The following is a 23,036-nucleotide window of genomic DNA, read 5'->3' on the forward strand; positions in this document are numbered from 1 at the left end:
ATCATTGCATTCAGTTCAGTTTGTGTCAAGTTTTTGTGAAGCTGGAGCAGAAAAATCCCGCTGTAGCTGCTTGGAAAGCTCCGTGTCCTTCTTTGTTAGCGGAGCTCACTTTAGCCACACCTGGCCTGCTATCATCATCAACAGTGTCAACAACGTCAACAACGTGTTTTTGGCCACTAGTGTTGTAGAAGCATGTGCCATTGAGAGATGATTCATTAGATTAGAGTTGCTTACAATGGACGTAGACAAAAGAGATTAAAGTAGTGTCTGTACTTCCACTTTGAAAATCTAACTTTCCCTCTGGACTCGCCATTGCTGCGGTTCACCTCTGCTAGTTAGTGTGTGCGAGGCTGCTGTGTGCGTGTGTGGTTTGTGTGTAAACTGAACACTGCCTCTGATTGGCTTACGAACTCTCACTCTACCTTAGAGAGCCAATCACCATCACTTATGCGGTTGTCCCACCCCTCCCTCCTCCCTCGCCAAGATAAAACAAATAATAAAATAAAACAGCTTTGCAGCTCCGGTGGCTGAAAGCCAAGTCGGATGACAACAGCTTCAATGAGCAGCTTCAGTTTGTAACGCACCACATTTAATAGTCGGTAACGGTAACGGCGTTGTAACGGTGGAAATAGTAATTAGTTAGATTACCCGTTACTGAAAAAAATGAACGCCGTTAGTAATGCCGTTTATTGTAACGCCGTTATTCCCGACACTGCCTCCATGTCACCCTCTCACCAACCCGCTGGCTGGCTGCAGGCAGGCCGAAAAGAAAAAAAAACTTTCGATGCGAGACATTGGTAAAGTATGCTGCATTCAGGTGCTGTGGGAAAAACGATTTAGAAACTGAAAAGCAAATCAACGTATTGTTTATCACTCCAAGGAATAAGAGTAGTGTGTGGGTGCACACAAACAAATTATGATAGAATTAATAATAATAATAATAATAATTAATACTAATTAATACCTCAATTAATTCAAAAATATTTGTTTCTTTAATTTTTAATTCATGTTATTAGTCCAAAAGTAATAATAATAGGCTTAATAGGTTACCCAACTGGCCTACATTTTTTCACTTAATCAAACACAACACACTGTCTCTAATATTGTACCTTTAGAGGGTAAATATGTGTACTATTGTGTACTAATATTCTGGAACATTTATGTGCCTTTTTTACCCCCAAAAGGTACACATAGGTACTTTAAAGTACTATAATTGGCCCTATAGGCTACAGTAGGACATAACTGTACCTTTAAGTATAGAAATGTCCCCCTTCTGTACCCCTATTTCTGGGTGTGTTTGACGCAGGCGCATCATTAGACCTGGGCATTCGGGGCTATAGCCCCGGATGTTTTGGGAATAGCACCTTATCTCTGTGCCTTGGAAAAAAAAAGAAAACAAATATCATTGCCTAATGATGAAAGGTTTTTATGTGGTTGCATATCGAACGGCCAGCAGCCAAAAATGCAACATTGTCACCAGTGCAAATCGGCAGAAATCCAACATCAGTGTTATTCTTCCCCCCTCTATGCGTCACTGATATTATCAGAGCCCATCTATTTAGTACCATTGCAGCGTTTACTTTAGTAGTTAGTTATTCTGTATATACGGAGGCTCTTTGGGAGAAAAAAAAGTCGCAGCCAGAACAAGAAGACATGGAGAGTGAGACATTATCTCCCCCAACCCCTGGTAATACTTCGATCAGCTCAGGTTCATGAAAAATTGAATTGTGGTCGTGGGTGTAGTCTTGGTGTGTAGTCTCTGTTAAATGACGATGTTTTTCTCTTAATACCTCAAAGCCTCCTGTAGGCCTAATGCAGATAGACAATGAAGTGAAGAAATTATAGGGAATGTTCTACCTGCTCTAATAGCCTATGCACACAGTACAGGTCTTATTACAGGCTATAATATCTTTAACGTAATCATTACTCAGTGGGCCTAGAGTGAGGGAACATTAGCTTTATTTGTGATTAAAACATGATGATGAGGACCCCAAGGATTGGCCTTCCTTTTTCTTCTTAAACTACGTTGAAATTGCATCTTTAAACAGCCCAATTTTCAAAATTTCTCCCCCGGACCCCGTTAAAAAAAGACTCTATCTGCGGGCACCACTGCCGGTATCTGACCACTTTTTTCAGAAACAAGTAATCTAACACGTTAATAGGGTAGGGGCCTGCCAGCGGCGTATACATGAGCATGATTGACACTTCTCAGACACTCCCCTTGGCTCGGTTTGGTTGTATTGATTCAGGAGCGGTGGATTCTTTTCAAACCAAATTATATGTGGGTCCACCCAGTGGCTGTAGAGGATTTTTACACAGCTGACCTGTATCTTATTGTACTGTCAGATCATAATGACAATTTTAGCAAATACAACACAAAAATAGTTACAAACTACAACTTTAAGTACAGTGCTGGATGTAAATGTAATTAGTTACATTCCAGTGAGCGTGGTCGAGGTGCAGCTGTGGGAGAGCGAGAGGTGGAGAGGGCTCAAGAGAGCAGCGCCAGGTGAGTGATTGACAGAGCACCTGGTGACTAATCACTCTCCCTTTATATGCAGTAGCGTGGTGGACCTCAGATGGAGGATGCATGGGAGATGCACTGGAGAGCAGGATGAGACGCACAAGCAGCATTCGGTCCGCTTGTCGGCACTAATATATATGAGCTGAGATGAGCAATAAAAAGGCTTAAATCAATAACTGTGTGCTTGGTGCGTGCGGAGAAGACTCATGGTAGCCCGCAAAAGGCAGTTTCTTCAAGACAGACTCATGGCCCTGCTGTTGTTTAAAAATACCCGGACAGTAAAGGTTTTATTTGTAGAGACATAAAGCTGCAGCTACAGCCTATAAGCTTATATATAACCGCTTTTGATATAACCAAAATTATTTTCAGATTTTTGTCAGGACTGGACTAGTTACCAGGCAGCAGAGCCAACGCTTACTTCTATATTTAATTATTTTCTACATTTCTTATTTACTTAAATGTCTTATTTGTGTGTATGTTACAGCCCCCCCCCCAACAGAGGAGATTTTTCCTTGTAAGTTTTTACTTTACTTACATGAAATCAGAATCTGGATCTCATTTATTGCCAAGTAAGTTTACACATGTGAGGAATTTGTGGTCTGTACGTGCAAAATAATAAACAATACTGAAAATACTTAAAAGACATGATAAAACTATAAGATTACAGATCACATATTACAGAGGGAGCAATGCAAGAACTCACATGACCTCTCTCATGTGATCTCCTGAAGAAGCAGACATAAAAATAAACTGGACATTAGTGTGGTGAAACAACTTGACGTGGTCAACACAGGTTTTCTATTCTTTAGCGAGACCTGGAGGTGGGGGTTAAGATCATGTGTGCAGCAACACCACTCATTGATTTCAATTAACTTTTACAATGTGTGATGATGTTTGCTTTGTCTTCTCCTTTGGTGGACAAATCACTATTCCTGCTTTGGTTATATAGCCACACCAAGTGGAGATGACACAAGATCTGGGGCTTATCCACACACATTGCATGAGGCTTTGACTTAACTGAAGCCATGTTCATGTGAGCTTTCAATCCAAATAATGCCCTCACTCAAGCACTGCAAAGGGATGCAACTATGTCATGTCAGGTATATTGCTCAGTACCCAAGGAGGCACAGTGTCAATTTTGTTTGATTGAGCTTTTCTTAAAAGCAGCTATCAACAATAGCATAGACTAACCGATTGGCCTCTTTCAAAAAATATGTCTTCAACCATCACCGCACAAGTACACATGATGCAGTGATGGAGAACTGTGATTAAACTGTTGACCGTAACATGTTTGAGGAGTGAGTCAATCAGAATCCAGCGTCCATCTTATAAACAGTATCCATCAATCAATGTTATAATGAAATGGCTGGTAAATTTATGGATGTGTCCCTGGTGAGTGGTGGTCCTGTGTGAGGGGTTCTGCCTTGGACATGCTTCTCAGCCATGAATGACTAATGCATGCTGTGCTGTATGAAGAGGAAACACCAAGTTCTGTGGGAGTGACAGGTTGAGTGAAAACACTGGTTTAATGGATTGGCCACTATAAGAGTTTCCTCCCAGCAAGCCAAACACTACAGCTCTCTTATAGCAATACCACTATCATATATCAGAGCCTCTGAGGCCATTTCAGCTCATCATTCGATTTGAATTGATTACTTAATCATAATAGTAATTTGAATTGAATTCTTTATTGTCATTGTAACAAGTACAACAAAATTAAGTGCAGTCATTTCAGTGCAAATAGAGCTTGATAAATAGTAAAAAAAAAAAAAAGTAGAAACAACACATAAAAAACAATATAAAAAAACACGTAAGAACAGGCACGTCCAGTGAAAATAAAAAAACAGAATTTCAAAAGAAAGAAGTGCATTTCAGTGAAGGGGGAAAGGTGAGTGAGTTATTCACTTTCTGGCGGTTATTTAGTGCAACCATAGCTGTTGGGTAGAAACCCAACTGAGAGATGAGTCCTGAGAGATAGCAAGGGCTTTCCTGAGGCAGCGGGAGCTATGAAGTTCCTCCATTGGTGTCAGAGGGCAGCCGATGACTTTCTCGGCCACCTTAATGACCCTCTGCAGCGCTTTCTTTTGTGCCACTGTGCAGCTGGCAAACCAGACACAGAGGCAATATGTCAGTATGAGCAGCGATAGAAGGACACCAGCAGCTTTTGAGGGATGTTGTGCCTTTTCAGAACCCTCAAGAAATAAAGTCTCTGCTGGGCCTTCTTTACCAGCTCTGCCGTGTTTGTGCCCCATGTCAGGTCCTCTGAGATGTGGACACCCAAGAAGCGGACGTCTGTGACCCTCTCCACGCACTCTCCACTGATGTGCAGAGGCTGGATGTAAGTTTTTTTCTTCCTGAAGTCCACAATTAGCTCCTTGGTTTTTGATGTGTTCAGGAGCAGGTTGTTGACCCTGCACCACGCCGTCAGATGCTCCACCTGGGCCCGATAAACGGACTCATCTCCTCCTGAGATGAGCCCCACCACGGTGGTGTCATCTGCAAATTTGACCACGGTGTTGCTGTGGTGTGTGGGGGTGCAGTCATGTGTATACAAGGTGTAGAGCAGGGGGCTCAGCACACAGCCCTGTGGGGAGCTGGTGCTGAGAGCTGTGGAAAAATGAGGGCCTACTCTAACCCTCTGTGTGCAGTCTGTCAAAAAGTCCTCTATCCAAAGGCAGGTGGAGTATGGAAGGCCCAGGTTTAACAGTTTTGAGACCAGTCTGTGGGGGAGGATGGTATTAAAGGCAGAGCTGAAGTCTATGAAGAGAAGCCAGGCGTAGCTCCCCTGCTGCTCCAGGTGGGACAGGGCAGCGTGGAGGGTTGTGGCTACAGCATCCTCAGTTGACCTGTTAGCCCTGTATGCGAACTGGTGTGAGTTGAAGGTTGGAGGAATGAGTGATGTGATGTGGCTCCAAACAAGTTTTTCGAAGCACTTCATTACCACGGGGGTGAGTGCCACGGGCCGGTAGTCATTGAGGCTGGTGACGTTTGTTTTTTTGGGCAGAGGGACTATAGTGGAGGATTTCAGGCAGGGTGGGACAGTGGACTGGGACAGAGACTGCTTGAAGATTCTGGTGAAAACCCCGCCAGCTGATCTGCACATTCCTTCAGCACACGTCTGGGAACGACGTCGGGTCCAGCAGCTTTCCTCGGGTTGACGGCCTTCAGCGTGCGCCTCACCTCCCCCTCCTCCACTGTGAGGATGGGGCTGTTTTGTGCCGCTGGATGTGACACAGCTGCCTCTGTTGACACCTCCTCAAAGCGGGCAAAGTAGATGTTCAGCGCCTCTGCCAGCGAGGCGTCGCCATCAGCAGCTGCACGATTACTCCTGGAATTGGTGATGTGCTGGACTCCCTGCCACACCTGCCTGCTGTTGTTGCTGTCCAGGTGTTCCTCTATCCTCCTTGTGTAGTCCGACTTGGCTGTCCGGATGCCTCTCTTCAGGTTAGCGCAAGCTGTGCTGTAGAGTGCCCTGTCACTGGACCTGAAAGCGGTGTTCCTCTCCTTCAGCAGCCGCCAGACCTCGCTGGTCATCCAAGGCTTCTGGTTGGGGTAGACCTGAATGAGTTTGTCCACTGTGACAGTATCTATGCAGTTCTTTATGTAACACAGGACACTGTCAGTGAACACCTCCAGGTCTGGATGTTCAAAGATGTCCCAGTTGGTCCTGTTGAAGCAGTCCTGCAGCTGCATGGACGCTCCATCAGGCCAAACTTTCACCGTCTTGATGGTGAGAGCAGTCTTCCTGAGGGGCGTGTATGCAGGGGTTAAGAGCAGTGACATGTGGTCAGACTGGCCCAGGTGAGGTAGTGGTCTTGCCCTGTAGCCTAGCTTAATGTTAGTGTAGACCTTGTCTAGTGTGTTTGCTCCCCTGGTGGCACATTTTACATGCTGGTGGAATTTAGGGAGTACCGCTTTTAAATCCCCATGGTTGAAATCCCCCGCAACAATGTGCACTGCGTCCGGATACATGTTCTGCTGGCCACTGATGCTATCGTACAGATGACCCAGTGCCGCGTGAGCATTAGCGTCCAGTGGTAGGTAAACAGCAGTAAACATGACCACAGTAAACTCTCTGGGGAGGTAGATGGGTCTGCATTTGACAGTCACATACTCCAAGTCAGGGAGCAGTGACTCCGCAGTGAATTTCATTTTATAGTAAAAATTAAATGGTGGCTTATGAGCAGTAACCAAGTGTAGCCTCCAAAGAACTGGTAAACATGTTCACATTACAGAAACCTGCCAAATAAAAAAGCATGTATACAAATAACTAAGGGTGTCCTGAATGATAGGGCACCAATCGTTTACGGCCAGTGAGCACTGTAAAAGGTTTAACTGGTGGTCTCTATAAAGCCTGATTGGAGGAGCACACTACAAGACTCTGCCGCTTCCTGGCTGCAAACAGCTCACTAGCTGCCCTCCTAACAATATCAATACAGATTTTCAGTGCCCTCTTGGTTTAGCTAATTAGTGCAATATATTTGTGAGGTCCTACCAGCCAGCCATCTATGGCTGAGGGGCTAGATGGACCTGTACATGGAACAGTTCTCGTAACATTAGGTCTCATTCTGAGAGGGTTAGGGTTACAATTTCTGGTGGGGGGGACAACATAACACTGTTTTGAGCCTTGCAATACAAGAGCTCATAGCTGACTGAGCTAACAGCTTACAGCTAGCTTACAGCTGAGCAGTACTGAGTGTTTCTGTTACAAGTAGCAAGTTACACTAAGTAAATTAAGTCAAGTGCTTTAGCTGAGTACAGTTTTTAACAGACTGGATGCCTGTGTGCTGCATGTCAGCTGAGTCGATAAATGTGATGACATGAATTCCCTTTACCCCGCTGAAAGAGCGAGAAACCCACACACAAAATGATCAACAGTAACTGAGTATATCTTAACAGTGTTACTTTTCTGCACCCACTCATGTTCCACCACTACTGTACTGTTACCTTTGGAACTGGCTGTCTGGATGCCCTTCGTCCTCCTCTGTCTCTAGCCCCAGTAAACCATTTTGAGAGTGCCCTCTCTGCTTCCTGCTGGTTCACCTGTGCAGTCAAGGAGTTCTTCTTAAGAGCCTCTGTAAAACAAATTTGGTCGACAGTATAAGCGAACATTAAAAACACATTTTCTTTAAACACCATTTAGAATTAAACAATGGCCAACTATAACATTTATTATACTACTATAATACTCCCTCATAATCATAATAAATATATAATAGCTTTGTGAGGTATTTACAAATAATCATAAAATAAAAAGATGCACATTTTTTCAAATTAAAATGCCCAAATACACTAAAAGCAATAACTTATGCACATAAGTTGAGGCTTCAATGGTACAATGCAGGCTTCAAATTTGAAATGCCAATAGAACCAGCATTATTTGGGTAAAAAAGTTGCTATTTACATGTATATATTGATTTAAGCTTATTTAGTATTATTATTAAAGAAATTAGATGAGCAGTTCTCAAAATAATGCAGTCCAGGACAAAGAGATTCCTTGCATTTTCATCTTGTGAGACATTTTTCCTCTAATTTACTTTAATTTGAAAATGCCACTGTGCTCAATACCTTACTGGTGCATGGTGGACCGCACATAGATACAGGGATTAAAGCAAGAAAAAATTCAGGCCAAATAATTTTTTTCTGCCATGCGGTCGCTTCCCATAGGTTTTCATGGGCTGTTTAGCCCAACAGCTCATCTGTTCTCTTAAACAGCATTCAAGTTGTAAGAAAGCTTTAGCTTACACAATCTAAATACTTAAGACCAAGAGCATTTTTAAAGGAAAAGGATGATGTTGAACAGCTTTTCTATTGTCAGTTTGCTTTTATGTAAATTCAATGTTGTTTTCAATCTATTAAGCTAAATACTTTTTCAAATAATCAACCATCTACATAACTTTTCAGTGCATGTTATTATTTATCTTACACACCTAATGCTGAGAGGGAGTCTTACATTTTGATATAGGCCTAATGTCTATCCAACTTAAAAAAATGAACATTTCCATTCTGCCCCTCAGCTGGTAACATCTCTGTACTTTGTCCTCCGGTTGATTCAGTAGCACACAGGTTAAACCTTCAGTTCCATTTGAGGAACTTAAAAATATAAGCAATAAATAAAATAATGCTAAGTAAATACAGGTAGCACAAAAGGAAGCTAAAGTTTAACAGTTTGCAGTGGTGGAAAGTAACATCCTAGGAGGACCACAGTGGATATAAGTCTTGGACTTTTCTGTGTATTTATCCACGTTAGTTTGATAGGAACATCATGCCGTCATTCCTTTCCTGTGTTTGTGGACGTGGGATTGTATTATGTTTCATTCTTTTAACTGTCAAATAAATCAAATCAAAGTAATTAATTTGCTGAAGTACTGTACTAAATGACAATTATGAGATACTTGTACTTTACTTGAGTATTCCTATGTGATGCTCCTTTATTTTTCCACTCCACTACATCTCAGAGGGGAATATTGCAATTTCTACTCCACTACATTTATTTGACAGCTTTAGTTACTTTCCAGATGAAGATTTGACATAAAAGAATATATTGTAATATTCAAATTTTTGTGGCCCAACACTGATGAAGAACATTCAAATCTCTCACGTTTGTTAGTGACACAAGCAAACAATAAAATATACTTTAATAATATAACACTGCACAACAAGTATTTTTACTTGTTACTTTATATACAGTGCCTTGCAAAAGTATTCACCCCCTTGAACTTTTCCACATTTTGTCACGTTACAACCACAAACGTAAATGTATTTTAATGGGATTTTATGTGATAGACCAACACAAAGTGGTGCAAAATTGTGAAGTGGAAGGAAAATTATACATGATTTTCAAACAGGTCAGGGATAGAGTTGTGGAGAAGTTTAAAGCAGGGTTATGATATTGGAAAAAATATCCCAAGCTTTGAACATTTCATGGAGTATGGAAAGAGTATGTCACAATTGCAAACCTACCAAGACATGGCTGTCCACCTAAACTGAAAGGCCGGGCATGGAGAGCATTGGTCAGAGAAGCAGCCAAGAGGCCCACGGTAACTCTGGAGGAGCTGCAGCGATCCACAGCTCAGGTGGGAGAATCTGTCTACAGGACAACTATTAGTCATGCACTCCACAAATCGGGCCTTTATGGAAGAGTGGCAAGAAGAGAGCCATTGTTGAAACAAAGTCATGCAGTTTGCCACAAGCCATGTGGGGGGCACAACAACCATGTGGAGGAAGGTGCTCTGGTCAGATGAGACCAAAATGAAGTTTTTGGCCTCAAAGCAAAACACTATGTGTGGCAGAAAACTAACACTGCACTAGGGCTGCAGCTATTGATTCTTTTTGTAATCGATTAATCTAGCACTTTATCGATCGATTAATCGAGTAATCGGATAAAAGAAATGTTTGCGTTTTTAAACAACCAAAACAAATAATGCATAACGAAAATGATGTGGCTGTAAAATGATCAAGCATTTCTAAAAAAAACTGAGGTATTCATTCCAACTCCAACATTTGGCTCCAAAACTAAGCCCATTTATTAAGTGCCAGTGCCAATAATTAAACAACAGTACAGTTAAATCAACTTACTGTAAAACATGTATAACATGTAAAAGTGTGAATACAAACTGAAATAGTACTGGCCATTTGGCCTTGGTTTTGTTTTCTTCATACAACATTACAAAAAAAGGATTGCACCTTCTGCAAATTACCCAACTGAGAACAAAGAATGAATATAAAATATCTAGCCAAACAGGTACCCAATGTGTACAATTTATAAAAAAAATACATGAAAATAAAACAATTATAAATAAATAAAATAAATAAATTATAAATAAGACTTTTTCAGTCTTCAGTCCCCAAATCCATGATAATCACACTAATCCGCCAATCACAAGGAGGCAAATACACTGTATGGGAAGACTAGGGTCCTACCTACTCCACATTATACGTGTCCTCCTGGAACCAAAACTTATCCTGAACTGTCAGGAATCATTTCAAAGTGACACAGACACATTGGATTAGCCGGTGGAGGCGGTGTAATGCACTCAAACAGAGTTTATAATCACAAAACAGCCAATGTAGCACGTAATTCATGATCATGTCTGTATAAAGTGATGTTTATTTTTGCTCTTCTTCGGCGGCTGTTTCAGTGAGTTTTGGGCGCAGAGTGATGAGACGTATACCGTTGAAATTTGTAGAGTCCCAGCTTTCATATGACATGCTGTATGTAGCATTAGCATGAAGTAGCGTAATCGCTAACGCCGATTTTTCGGACATGCGCCATTAGCGTGTTTTTTCTACGTGCTCCTTTAGTTGCTTGGTGTCGGAATTGAGTTTCGATTAGGTGAAAATGATTATCATGAGCGTTTAGCCGAGCTTCTTCCCGTTAAGTTGGTGTGCTGCATTAATATGTTGCTACATGGTTAGCATGCTCGCATGTATAATGCAACATGTGCAGCTCGGGTTGAAGAGGTTAAAAACATCAAAGCTAAACATCATATCTAGTCAAACCGCATCACGACATCACTACAAATACAGAGCTAAATTGTGCCAGCCAGCTAAATTCAAAATGTATGACGCGCTGGTGTGCTTCCTGAACAACGGTCCGTGTGGAACAATCAGATCCCTGCGCGTATAGTGCGCGTCATAGGAATTTAACAAGGCTTCGAGGCAGAGTTTTTGCCTCGAGGAATTTTTATAATCGAGTTATTCGAGTAACTCGATGAATCGTTTCAGCCCTACACTGCACATCACCCTGAACACACCATCCCCACCGTGAAACATGGTGGTGGCAGCATCATGCTGTGGGGATGCTTTTCTTCAGCAGGGACAGAGAAGACGGTCAGGGTTGATGGAAAGATGGATGGAGCCAAATACAGGACAATCTTGGAAGAAAACCTGTTAGAGTCTGCAAAAGACTTGAGACTGGGGCGGAGTTTACCTTCCAGCAGGTCAACCAGCCTAAACATACAGCCAGAGCTACAATGGAATGATTTAGATCAAAGCATATTCATGTGTTAGAATGGCCCAGTCAAAGTCTAGACCTAAATCCAAGTGAGAATCTCTGGCAAGACTTGAAAATTGCTGTTCACAGACACTCTCTGTCCAATCAGACTAAGCTTGAGCTATTTTGCAAAGAAGAATGGGCAAATATTTCAGTCTCTATATGTGCATCGCTGGTAGAGACTTAACCCAAAAGACTTGCAGCTGTCATTGCAGCGAAAGGTGGTTCTGCAAAGTATTGACTCAGGGGGTGAATACTTTTGCACACCACACTTCTCCACTCCACTTCTGTTTTTTATTTTTTTAAATGTTTTAAAAGCATGTATCATTTTCCTTCCACTTCACAATTATGCACCACCTTGTGTTGGTCTATTACATAAAATCTCATTAAAATACATTTATGTTTGTGGTTGTAATGTGACCAAGTGTGGAAAAGTTCAAGGGGGTGAATACTTTTGCAAGGCACTGTACATTTTGCTGCTATACTAATGTATTTTTACTCTTGTAACATTTTGAATAAAATACATTTTATTTGTATTGCGCTTAGCAATCTCAAAGTGCTACAGAGCAAAAGACAAATTATTTTTATTTGTTGAAGAACTTAACAATAATAATAAACTTTATTTATAAAGCACTTTTCAAACAAAGTTTTGTGCTTCTAACTTCTCTAATTTACTTACCATACACAACGTTGAAAAGACACAAGTCCTTAAACTTCTTTTTCCCGTGACGGCCAAACATGTTATAGTCCAATGCCAGCTCGTTTGACAGAATGTATTTCATCATTCACCTCTTTGCATCATCTACACTTGTGCCCCCTGTATCTGCCACCATGGCAACCTAGGTATGAGAGCCAAAAGGAGAAAAAAGGCTTACATTAACTGCCAAGACAATAAGCTTCAAAGATTTAAAAATTCAGCTGGAAAGTCAACTAAACATTTTAAGTTGTAGCCTTCATGCAATTTACTGTAGTGTAATACATATTTTTATTTTGTAGGCTAATGCAAATCATTTTGGAAAAAAAGTTAAAAAAAAAAAGTAAATAAATAAAAAAAATAAAAAACGTACAACAGCAGACATTAGAGTGCCATCCCCCAGTTTCTCCTCGAGAAAGCAACATCTGCTTGAGTTTGCTGCGGGAAGACCACTCCTTCAGGAACCTCCATCACTGATGCATCTTGCTTCGTCAGCAGGACATTTAGCATTTTACCATGAACTTTCTGGGTCTCCTTTATTTCTTCTACAATTGTAAGAAGTTTAGAGAACATGGCTTCACAACTGGGGCTTGCAACCCTCTGGGCAGTGGGGCTGGCGACCTGCTGGACAGCGGAACTGGCGACTTGCTGGGCAGTGGGGCTGGCGACTCGCTGGGCAGTGGGGCTGGCGATCCGGCCGGTCATTCTCTTTGCTGCTAGCCCAAGGAGTTTTTCTGGGGGAGTGGGTGGAAGTTCCTCCTCTGAATCAGATTGCTCACTTGATTCTGGCTTGCTCTGACTCTGGGAGAGTTTTGCCCTTGCCCTAGAGAGGTTAATATGAAGATATATAAGATAAACCATACCAACTGCCTCTATATTATGAAAATTACCTTTAACCTGTATTCCCCCACATACACCTTCTTTCTCTTCATCAAGCCATCTTCGGTGTCTGTCAGGTCTGATGTATACTCAGCTTGATGTAACTTTACCCTGGCCTCTGCATAAGTGGCTGTAAAATTAGGGCCCTATGATTTCCGCGATCACGGAATCGTGGACGGAATCGCGGAATTGGCCGATTAAAACGGAATCTATTGTTAAACGCAGAATATTGCGGAATTTGTCATAATTTCACTGAAATGCTTTTTTCGTGTGGAAGAGGAACGTATGTCTGAGGAAAACTGCACTGTGGGAAGCAAATCTGGGTGGCACAACAAGTCCCCACCCCCCACCCCCCCCCGTCAAAACAATGTAAGCATGGCGAAGCGGCTGCCCACGGCTCTGTCTTCGTCGGCGAAAAAACTGAGAGACTCGACATTAACCCCTCAGTACAGAGCCGAGCAGTTCCCGAACAACTTGTATGTGTCAGGTGAACTGTTGTTTTGCAAAGAAGCAGACCTGAGAAATCATAATTGAAGTTGTAATGCGAGAGAGTTAGCCACCTGCCCGATTCATATTATCGGCATATCACCAGAGTGACTGTTAACTGCTGCTAACAGTAGCTGCTGTTAGCTAGCTAGCCCCGTTAGCCACAGCCCTCTCAGATGACTCTGCCTGGGCTGGGAGCTCAGAGGACAGGGGGAGGGTTGCTGTTTTCACTGTATAATTCACAGTATAATTTCTCATTTTGTGAGGCATCTTTGCTAATTTTTTGAATATTTACAACTTAAATTTTCAGAACAATTTTGGTATGCAAACATTTACTGGATCTGCCTGAGAGCTGACCATGTTTTTATTCAATGAAACCCAAATTAAACCCATAAAAACACAAAATATACTACTGTATGAAGACATGATGAAATCAGATGTTTTTGATGCACTTTAGTGTACTCTACGGTACAGTATTGAGGAAATGTGTTTGTCACCTCAATAAATTTAAGGTAATTTCTATGTAATTTGTGTACATCTTGTCATTTACATTAAAGAAACACTGTTTAGTAGTAAAATAAGAGTAAAAGGTAAAAAATTCCCAAAATGTAAATGGAAGAAACGGAATTCCCAAAAATTAAAACGGAAAAAACGGAATTTGGGAAAAAAATAAAACGGAAATTGGGAAAAAATAAAATGGATTTTATAGGGCCCTATAACATACATTGACCCAAAATAAAAGGAGTGAAGCAGATATTAAAATAGAACTAGATTTCCATAGGCATTTAAAATAGGTGTCGTGCATCACGAAATTCACAATTTGGAACACATCACAGTTAGAAAAAAAAAAAGGTTAGGTTAGATTAGAGTTGAAGGTCTGTAGTTATTACTATGGTAAATATAATATGATTTTTTGAAAAATTATTGTTTATAAGTCACGAGTTATAGCCAATCAACACAGACAGACACGTTGTGTCAGACAGGGCTGCACCAGTGGACAGAGGTGAACTCTAGCTCTGTGAAGAAGAAATGACCGAAATTAGAATAAATATCACAATCTAATGATCTATTTCTGTGATTATATCTTAAATTAAAAAAAAAAATTCATCTCAGAATGTTCTGCAGTGCACTGAGCAATTAAAGGCTGTTTTAGAGATGGACCTGAGATAAAAAAAAAAAACATATCCCTTGTCATATGATTATATCTTATATTAGTATATCTTAATGAGATAATTTGACTAGAACTTAAATATATATGGTGACAGTTTTTGACCACTTCATTCATCAGCCTTGGCTGCTCCTGAGGAGGTGGATTGCCGCTGGGCTGAGTCAGTGCCTCCAAAATATTTTAACATTGCTTCTAGGGAAGTTTCATATAACGTATGAGCATATTAGGGAGATGATGTAAAAGGAATATGTTTATTTACTCACATAATTTACTGTGCTCTGCAACAAACAACTGCAAACAACATACCTCAAACTAGTTAGTTAACTAAATTAATTAATTAATGCAAAACCATATTGCTAGCAAATGTCACCACGTTTGTAATTAACTTTAGTTATTAAACATTTGCTATCAAACACTGTTATCAAAAACGTTGTTTTGATGCCAAAGAGTGACCCAGAATAATGTATATACACTGAAAATCAACTTATTCAAAGTATTACACAAACACAAAAACATTAGCTTGAATAGTAAGCCATCTAACCTAGTCAGATGTTTTGAACTAATGTTAGCTAGCAAATTTGCTATTATAGGCTAACGTATTTGGAACAAAATATCAACAAATGTTACATTACTAAGACATACCTTTATCTTGTCGTTTTTATATTTCTTCCTTTTTCTTTTTTCTGCCCCTGAAGGGTAAGTCCTTTTTTGCAACATCTTTCACCTCCTCCAAGCTCCTGGATGCTCAGTGCGCACTGCATGGTTGGCTGCACTGCAAACGTCACTAGCGGAGCTCTGACATTTGGAGCAGAGGAAACTACACTCTTTGGTGTTGTTGTTTTTTTTGTTTGTTCGTTTTTTTGTACAAGTATGTACATTTGATAATATATGAATCATCATTGCTCACTCATGGAAAAATGTATTTATTTATTTTTTTTTTTTTAAGTTAATTGCTCTTGGGGGCCCTCTAGTGGTCACGGGGCCCTAAGCAGCTGCTTAGTTCGCTTATGCCTTGGGCCGGCTCTGCATGTGGGGCCCATGTTACTGAAACAATGTGGGGCCCACACAACTTTTCTACTTCCAGCCCATTCCCACTTAGCCCACTCTTAACCCTTATGAGGCCAATACAGTCAGCCCAAATGGGTTTCCTATGTTGGGCCCATGTTACTGAAACAATATGGGGCCCACACAACTTTTCTACTTCCAGCCCATTCCCACTTAGCCCACTCTTAACCCTTATGAGGCCAATACAGTCAGTCCCAATAGGTTTCCTATGTGGGGCCCATGTTATTGAAACAATATGGGTCCTAGAAAATGTCACCCAGTTCCACCCCATTCCCATTCTGCCCACTTACATCCCCTACGGGGCCCACAGAGTCGACCCACATGGGCTTACCATGTGGGGTCCATGTTACTGAAATAATGTGGGGCCCACAAAACTTTTCTACTTCCAGCCCATTCCCACTTAGCCCACTCTTAACCCTTTTGAGGCCAATACAGTCAGTCCAAAAAGGTTTCCTATGTGGGGCCCATGTTACTGAAACAATATGGGTCCCAGATAATGTCACCCAGTTCCACCTCATTCCCACTCTGCCCACTTACATCCCCTACGGGGCCCACAGAGTCGACCCACATGGGCTTACCATGTGGGGTCCATGTTACTGAAATAATGTGGGGCCCACACAACTTTTCTACTTCCAGCCCATTCCCACTTAGCCCACTCTTAACCCTTTTGAGGCCAATACAGTCAGTCCAAATAGGTTTCCTATGTGGGGCCCATGTTACTGATACAATATGGGTCCCAGATAATGTCACCCAGTTCCACCCCATTCCCACTCTGCCCACTTATATCCCTTACGGGGCCCATAGAGTCGAGCCACATGGGCTAACCATGTGGGGCCAATGTTATTGAAACAACATGGGTCCCAGATATTGTTACGAGGTTCCAACCCACGCCTCCTTTGCCCACTTATATCTCCTATGGGGCCCATAATGTAGCCCCACATGGGAAGCCCATGTGGGGTTCATGTTACTAAAACCACATGGGGCCCACATAACTTGCCTACTTCTACCCCATGCCCACTTTGCCTACTCATATCCCTTATGGGACCCATATGGTCAGCCCACATGGGTTTCCTATATGGGACCCATGGTACTGAAATCATATGGGGCCTAGACAATTTGCCCAGTTCAAGCTCATGCCCACTTGATACCCATGCAGCCCCTTTGTAACCCATATGGGGCCCACATGTATATGTTGGCTGGGCCACGGATGAACGTCTGGACAGAAGGACAGGAAGACTCCTTTTCTAGAGCCGGAAAGAGAGGAGGTTAGTACCCAAGAGCACACTGGAATGGCGATAGGCCCATGGTGGAGCTGGTCAGTGTGTTGTGCACATACTCCACCATAACAGATGTTGGGACCAGGACGATGGATTCCTAGAGACCATGCAGGGAAGCATTGTCTCCATCTCCTGGTTCTTTCGTTCTGTCTGACCGTTGGACTGAGGGTGGAAGCTGGAGTATAGACTGACCATAGCCCCCAGGTGTTCACAGAACTCTTTCCAGAAGACTGAGGCAAACTGGGGTGCCCAGTCTTACACCACATCAGCAGGGAGACCATTAAGTCAAAAGACATGGAGTAGGACCAATCTGGCAGTTTCTTTGGCAGAGGGGAGCTTGGGCAGGGGCACAAAGTGGGCCATCTTGCTGAAACGGTCCACCAAAATGAGTATGGCTGTGATGCCGTCAGATGGGGGCAGGCCGGTGACAAAGCCCAGGGAGATGTTGGACCAAGGACGATGTGGAACAGGGAGTGTCTGAAGGAAACCAGCAGGAGCCTGGTGGGATGGCTTGTGCTGGTTGCAGATTGGACAGGCGTGAAAAAACGTTCTTGTGTCCTCCTCCAAGGTTGACCTCAAAAACCTTTGGAGAAGAATGTCACCAAACCTTTGGATCCCCAGTAGACAGGTGAGTTTGGAGGTGTGGGCCCACTGGATGACTTCTGACTTCAAGTCTGGGGTAACAAATAATTGATTAGGAGGGCAAGCACTGGGTCCTGGTTGCCCCTCGGTGGCAGATCTCTGCAGGGAATGGGGAGGATGGAGTCTGGCTCAGTGGCTTAATGTTGCGGGAAACAGGATGGTAGGAGAGGGAGAAGTTAAACTGGTTGAAAAATAGGGACCATCGGGCTTGACGAGAGTTCAGTCTCGTACTTGTACGGATATATTTATTAAAGATTCTTGTGATCAGTCCAGGCCGGAAAGGGTTCTTTGGTCTCCTCCAGTCAATGACGCCATTCTTCAAATGGAAACTTGACGGCCAGCAGTTGCCAATGTTGTAATTCCTTTCAGCTGGTGACAGGCGTCGAGTGAAAAGGGCACACATCAGAGGCATCCACCTCCACCATGAACTGATGATCAGGATCAGGCACTTGGAGGATGGGGGCGGATGTGAACCGGTACTCTATGATTTACTTTGCTTCTCTCGCTATTTTTGCGAGGTGGGCTTTGCAGTTATTGCTAAAAACAGCTTTGACTTGCTCGATGTGTCGCCTGGCCCTATACCCCAGACTGGACTCCAGCCTGAATTAAAGTGACACATCCATCAAAGTGTCACATTAGGTAAACTGAATTAATTGGATAAATAATTAGTTGTCAGTTTATAATTGTTCAGTATCTGTTCTGCTGTAATTCCTGTGTTAAATTGATTATGTCCCTTTTTTGGGGGGGTTTCTTAACAAGGTTAACTGTGTGTGTGCATGCATGTGTGCATGGGGTGGAAATTTTAGGCACAGTTACTCCCATTGGTGACATTTTTTGCCTAGAATTTGGTGAAGTGTTGGGGTGGCTCTCTTTCATGTAGGCACTATAGCTTTGTTAATTATGTGTCCCCCCACACTGCCTGATTTATTATTTATTATTGTTTTGCCTTTTTTCTCATTGGACAGGAGCTGGTGGGCCTGTGCGAGCAAGTGACTGATCGTCCCCTCAATTCCTTTGCAGTGTATCGCACTTGGCTTTCATCTATATAGTGTCGTGGAGTTTTTCACGTGTGGTGTGTACATTTAACACAGAAAAGCACAAAATATTAGGCAGAGCTACGATATAATTTTTAATCATATTTAGGACTAAGTATAATGTCCTTCATACCTATATGTGTGTATGGCAGGAGTGTATGGATCTAAACTTTTCTGACTTATCAACACCAATTTTACGCATTTTCACGTCCGTAGCAAGTAAACGTGAATCCACAACTTGTTATTGACTTTGTATGTAATCTAGATGAACAGATAATTCACATCTATGCTCACACACAGTAATTCTGTGAAAGCTTGAAGATCAAGGTCTGAATTTATTAACGGTTAAACAAACCAGAAGAACCATAACATGAGTCCACCAATCAGAACATAGAAACACCCTGATTGGGGAATCGATGTAAGGCTTGAAATTGCTGTGTCATTGAGAGAGAAATAGGGAGAGAGCTGAAAAAAATCAATTTAAAGAAGGGACCAAAAAAAAACTAACCTGATGATATGGATGAAATAACCTCACCATCAGCAGAGGTGAATATTGCTTAGATGGTCACATTGACTGAAAGAAGACACATTTTTCTACATACTGATGTATAGATTATGTATGAGAAATAAAAGTTGTGGGATGTTCAAAGTATAAAAAACTTTGAGTACAAAAACTTTTGAAAAAAACAAAAGAGCTTCAGCAAGTGATATCACAGTCTATGTCACACACACTAGAATCAAATAATTCCATGTATTATACCATTTTAAAAGCTTAACAGCCAAAAAGCATCAAACTAAAACTGTGTTGTAAAGACTTTAAAAAGCTGAAAAACTCTAATAGGTTAAAGTGTGCTGTCTTATTTAAAGTTTGAATCATGTCTGTAGCTCAATCTGTAAAGAAGCAGAACAGTTTTAAACTGGGGTGGGTTTCAGGAGGATATAAAGATTTCTCCAATTAAATAAAAACTAGGGCTGTCAAAGTTAACGCGTTAACGCAACTTCCTCTTAACGGCGTTAATTTTTTTAACACGCGATTAATGCTCGGTATTAAAAAAAGAATTGTTTGATTTACGGCCGTCGATGGCACCTGTAGTCTTGATCCAGAGGGTGGCAGAAGAATAAGAAAGGGAATCAGAAGAAGAAGAAGCAGGGTCGGTGGTTTGGGAAAAACATGGTGGACTGAAAAGCAAAAGCGAAAGGAAATGGAGGACTAATGAACGGCAAATTCAATTTCAAAACACTGCCAGATGGTTCGGTCGATAGGAAAAAAAGTTATCTGCACATAATGTCGACATGAAATGAGTTACCATTTAAGTACGTCGAGTCTCAAATATCATTTGCAAGTCAAACACATGGCAGATGCAGAGCCCACCGCCCCCCTCTCGCCAAAAGCAGACATCACCATGTTTTGATCCCATTTAGGCTGAGGGGATATTTTTTTAGCCTTTTATTTTCCGGCATGATTTGAAGTGTTGAATAAACATTTTCATAAAGCAAGCATATTTGCCTAACCCTAACCCTTTCTTATGTTGTTAAAAGTATCAAGAACATGGAAAAAATGCATTAAGGTACATTTAGAACAGAAAAAAATGTGCCAAAAAAAGTGCAATTAATTTGCGATTAATCGCAAGTTAACTATGGACAAAATGTGATTAATCGTGATTTAAAAAATTAATCGTTTGACAGCCCTAGTAAAAACATTTACAAAGAGTCTAATATTTAAAGAAGTATTAGAGGTACAAATGTAAAAAAATCATAGCCATCATGTCCACAGCGAGCTGAACATTTTTGCTAGTAAGATGGTTTCTGTAGCTTAAAGTATAAAGGAGTTCAAAAGTGCAGAAAACAGACAGAAGACAGAAAAAAAAAAAAAATTCCAGAAGAACAATAGTGCTTTAAACAGAGAAATCCAGTCAACCCGCCACCTCCTGCTGGGGTAATGCACAGTTGAGCACCTGCAGACTTGAAGCACACTGATCTGTTGGCAGATCTGTTTCTCCTATTCTGTGTTTATTGAAGTTAATGCATCAATACATTAATGTATTTTCTAAGATTAGTATGTGTTAATATGGCAACAGCCAAAACAGTCAATAAGGTATTCAGTGCTGGAGTGAGATTTCATCAGATCTTTGTTGTTTCAGCATCTTGTGTGTATGGTAAAATAATGTGTTTACTTAGCAGACGGCAGCACTGTCATCAGCAGAGCCTGCTTGCTGTGCTGAGCAGCAGCCGAGCACTAGACCTCAGTAGGTGATGATGATATACAGTGCATGTGTGTCTGATTAGAATCACCTCAGGAACTCACAGCAATGCATCAAAGTGGAAGTTCTCCATCTGCTCTGATTACTCACCATAAGCTTGTGGAACTGCCTCTAAAAGAATCATCCATACTCAATAACCCAGCACCTCGTGTTTAGACTCACTGATGAAGCTCACTACTATCACAGCTCTTGATAGGCCTGTTGTCTTTGGGGAAGGAAAAAATATATCTAAGCACAAAGATCACAAAGATGAATAAAAATGTAGCATAAGTTGGAGGAGCTACCGGGCGCTGCATTTTCATGCACTGCTGTGGCCAAAGCAACTTTATGTGTCAAAGTCTAAAAATGCCACCCGACTTGTCATAAAAATCTGAGCTGTGATCTGTGTATTTGATTTGGCTTCGACTTTTTATGCAGGATGCCACTACTGATGCAGCCATCCCCATTTGTCCAGGCTTAAGACCTGCATTTAGGAATGTACTGCTTGTGTGTCACCAGCAGTGTTGGGGAGTAACGAATTACATGTAACGACGTTACGTAATTTAATTACAAAATGTACGTAATTGTAATCCGTTACATTACTGGGAGAAAATATGTAATTAAATTACAGTTGCTTTTGGAAATTTCAATGATTACAACTTAAGTTACATTTGAAAAATCGCCGCAAAAGCTCGGATTTATCAAATAGTTTTTCGCCCCCCTGGATTCATGTTTGTTTTTAGTTATTTTCATATCAACATCCTCCTTCCAAAACTGACGCTTGTGATTGGCTCTGTCTGGTCATGTGCCATTCGACTCAACCTACAAACCGCACGGCGGCAGTCAGACTCAGCAGCAACAGTGTCGGCGGCGCACAAGATGTTCCTGGGCTGGAAATACAAAAAACACTTAATACAGACAGAAGCCAGGCTTCCCTGTATTACAAAGGTAGCTCTCTTTTAACCCGGCTAGATCACCATGGTAACTTATGCTTACCTCATAACCTGGTCCCGACCAGGTTCTGTTCAGAGTTTAATAATAAAATCGGCTATAAAAGCGCCGCTGTTTCACTATTTAACTCATTTACAGCTGGCGTCACCTTTACTTTGAAAGTCCAGTCGAGCTGGATCAGAACATTTGTACGGAGGGAGAGATCGCGCTGACCCGCTGCTGTTTACTTTCTCTCTGAGCGTCTCCGCCTACAGATGTTCAGCTGAGTGGATATACGCTGCTCAGCTGTTGATCCGACTCGCGTCAGGAGGTCATTTATTAGGCTATAGCCTATTTACTTTTATATACAGTCAGTCACCACTGAAAGAAGTTGTGCGCTCGCAGCAGGACAGATAATTTAACTTAATGTGGCCATGAATAAATTAATTGTTTCGCCTGTTATGTGTTGCCCAAACGCAAATCTTGTGTTTTCTCACATTTAAAAATGTCTTTGTACAGAGACAACATGAGATTTGCTTGTAGTTACAGCACCTAAAAAACCCACTGTAACCTATTTTCATACGCACACCAGCCTCGCTTTCAATAAAACACCACTGGCATTTTATAATTGCGATCAGTGAAATATATGAAAACAATATAAAACACAGTTTAAAACAACAGTTGTTGTTTGCTCTAAAGCTTCATATTTAAAAGCAGCTCAATGTAGAGCTGTCAGAAATTAAAATCAGCCTCCTCTTGTCATATTCGCAGCAACACTGTTGCTTCAGGCTGTGATCAGGCTTTTTTGTATCGCTCATACTCTCTCCATTAAAACAACCTGCTCCTCTTGGCTGAAATCAGCCCGTTGTCGCTCCGTTTAGTGAGGAAGTGAGCCTCCTTCGCAGTACAGGCCGAAGGTCAGACTCATAATATATGGTTAAACCCTTGAACTGAAAGGTTTATCACACTATAGGTCTTAAAATGTGAAAATGGTTAGCAGTTGAGAGATTTCATTCAAAATTAAGAAAAGTAATCATAATGTAATCAAATGTCATTAGTTACATTACTTTGAGAAAGTAATTGAAATAGTTACACTACTATT

The sequence above is a fragment of the Sparus aurata genome, chromosome 14 (assembly GCF_900880675.1).
Source record: "Sparus aurata chromosome 14, fSpaAur1.1, whole genome shotgun sequence".
NCBI classification, from domain to species: domain Eukaryota; kingdom Metazoa; phylum Chordata; class Actinopteri; order Spariformes; family Sparidae; genus Sparus; species Sparus aurata.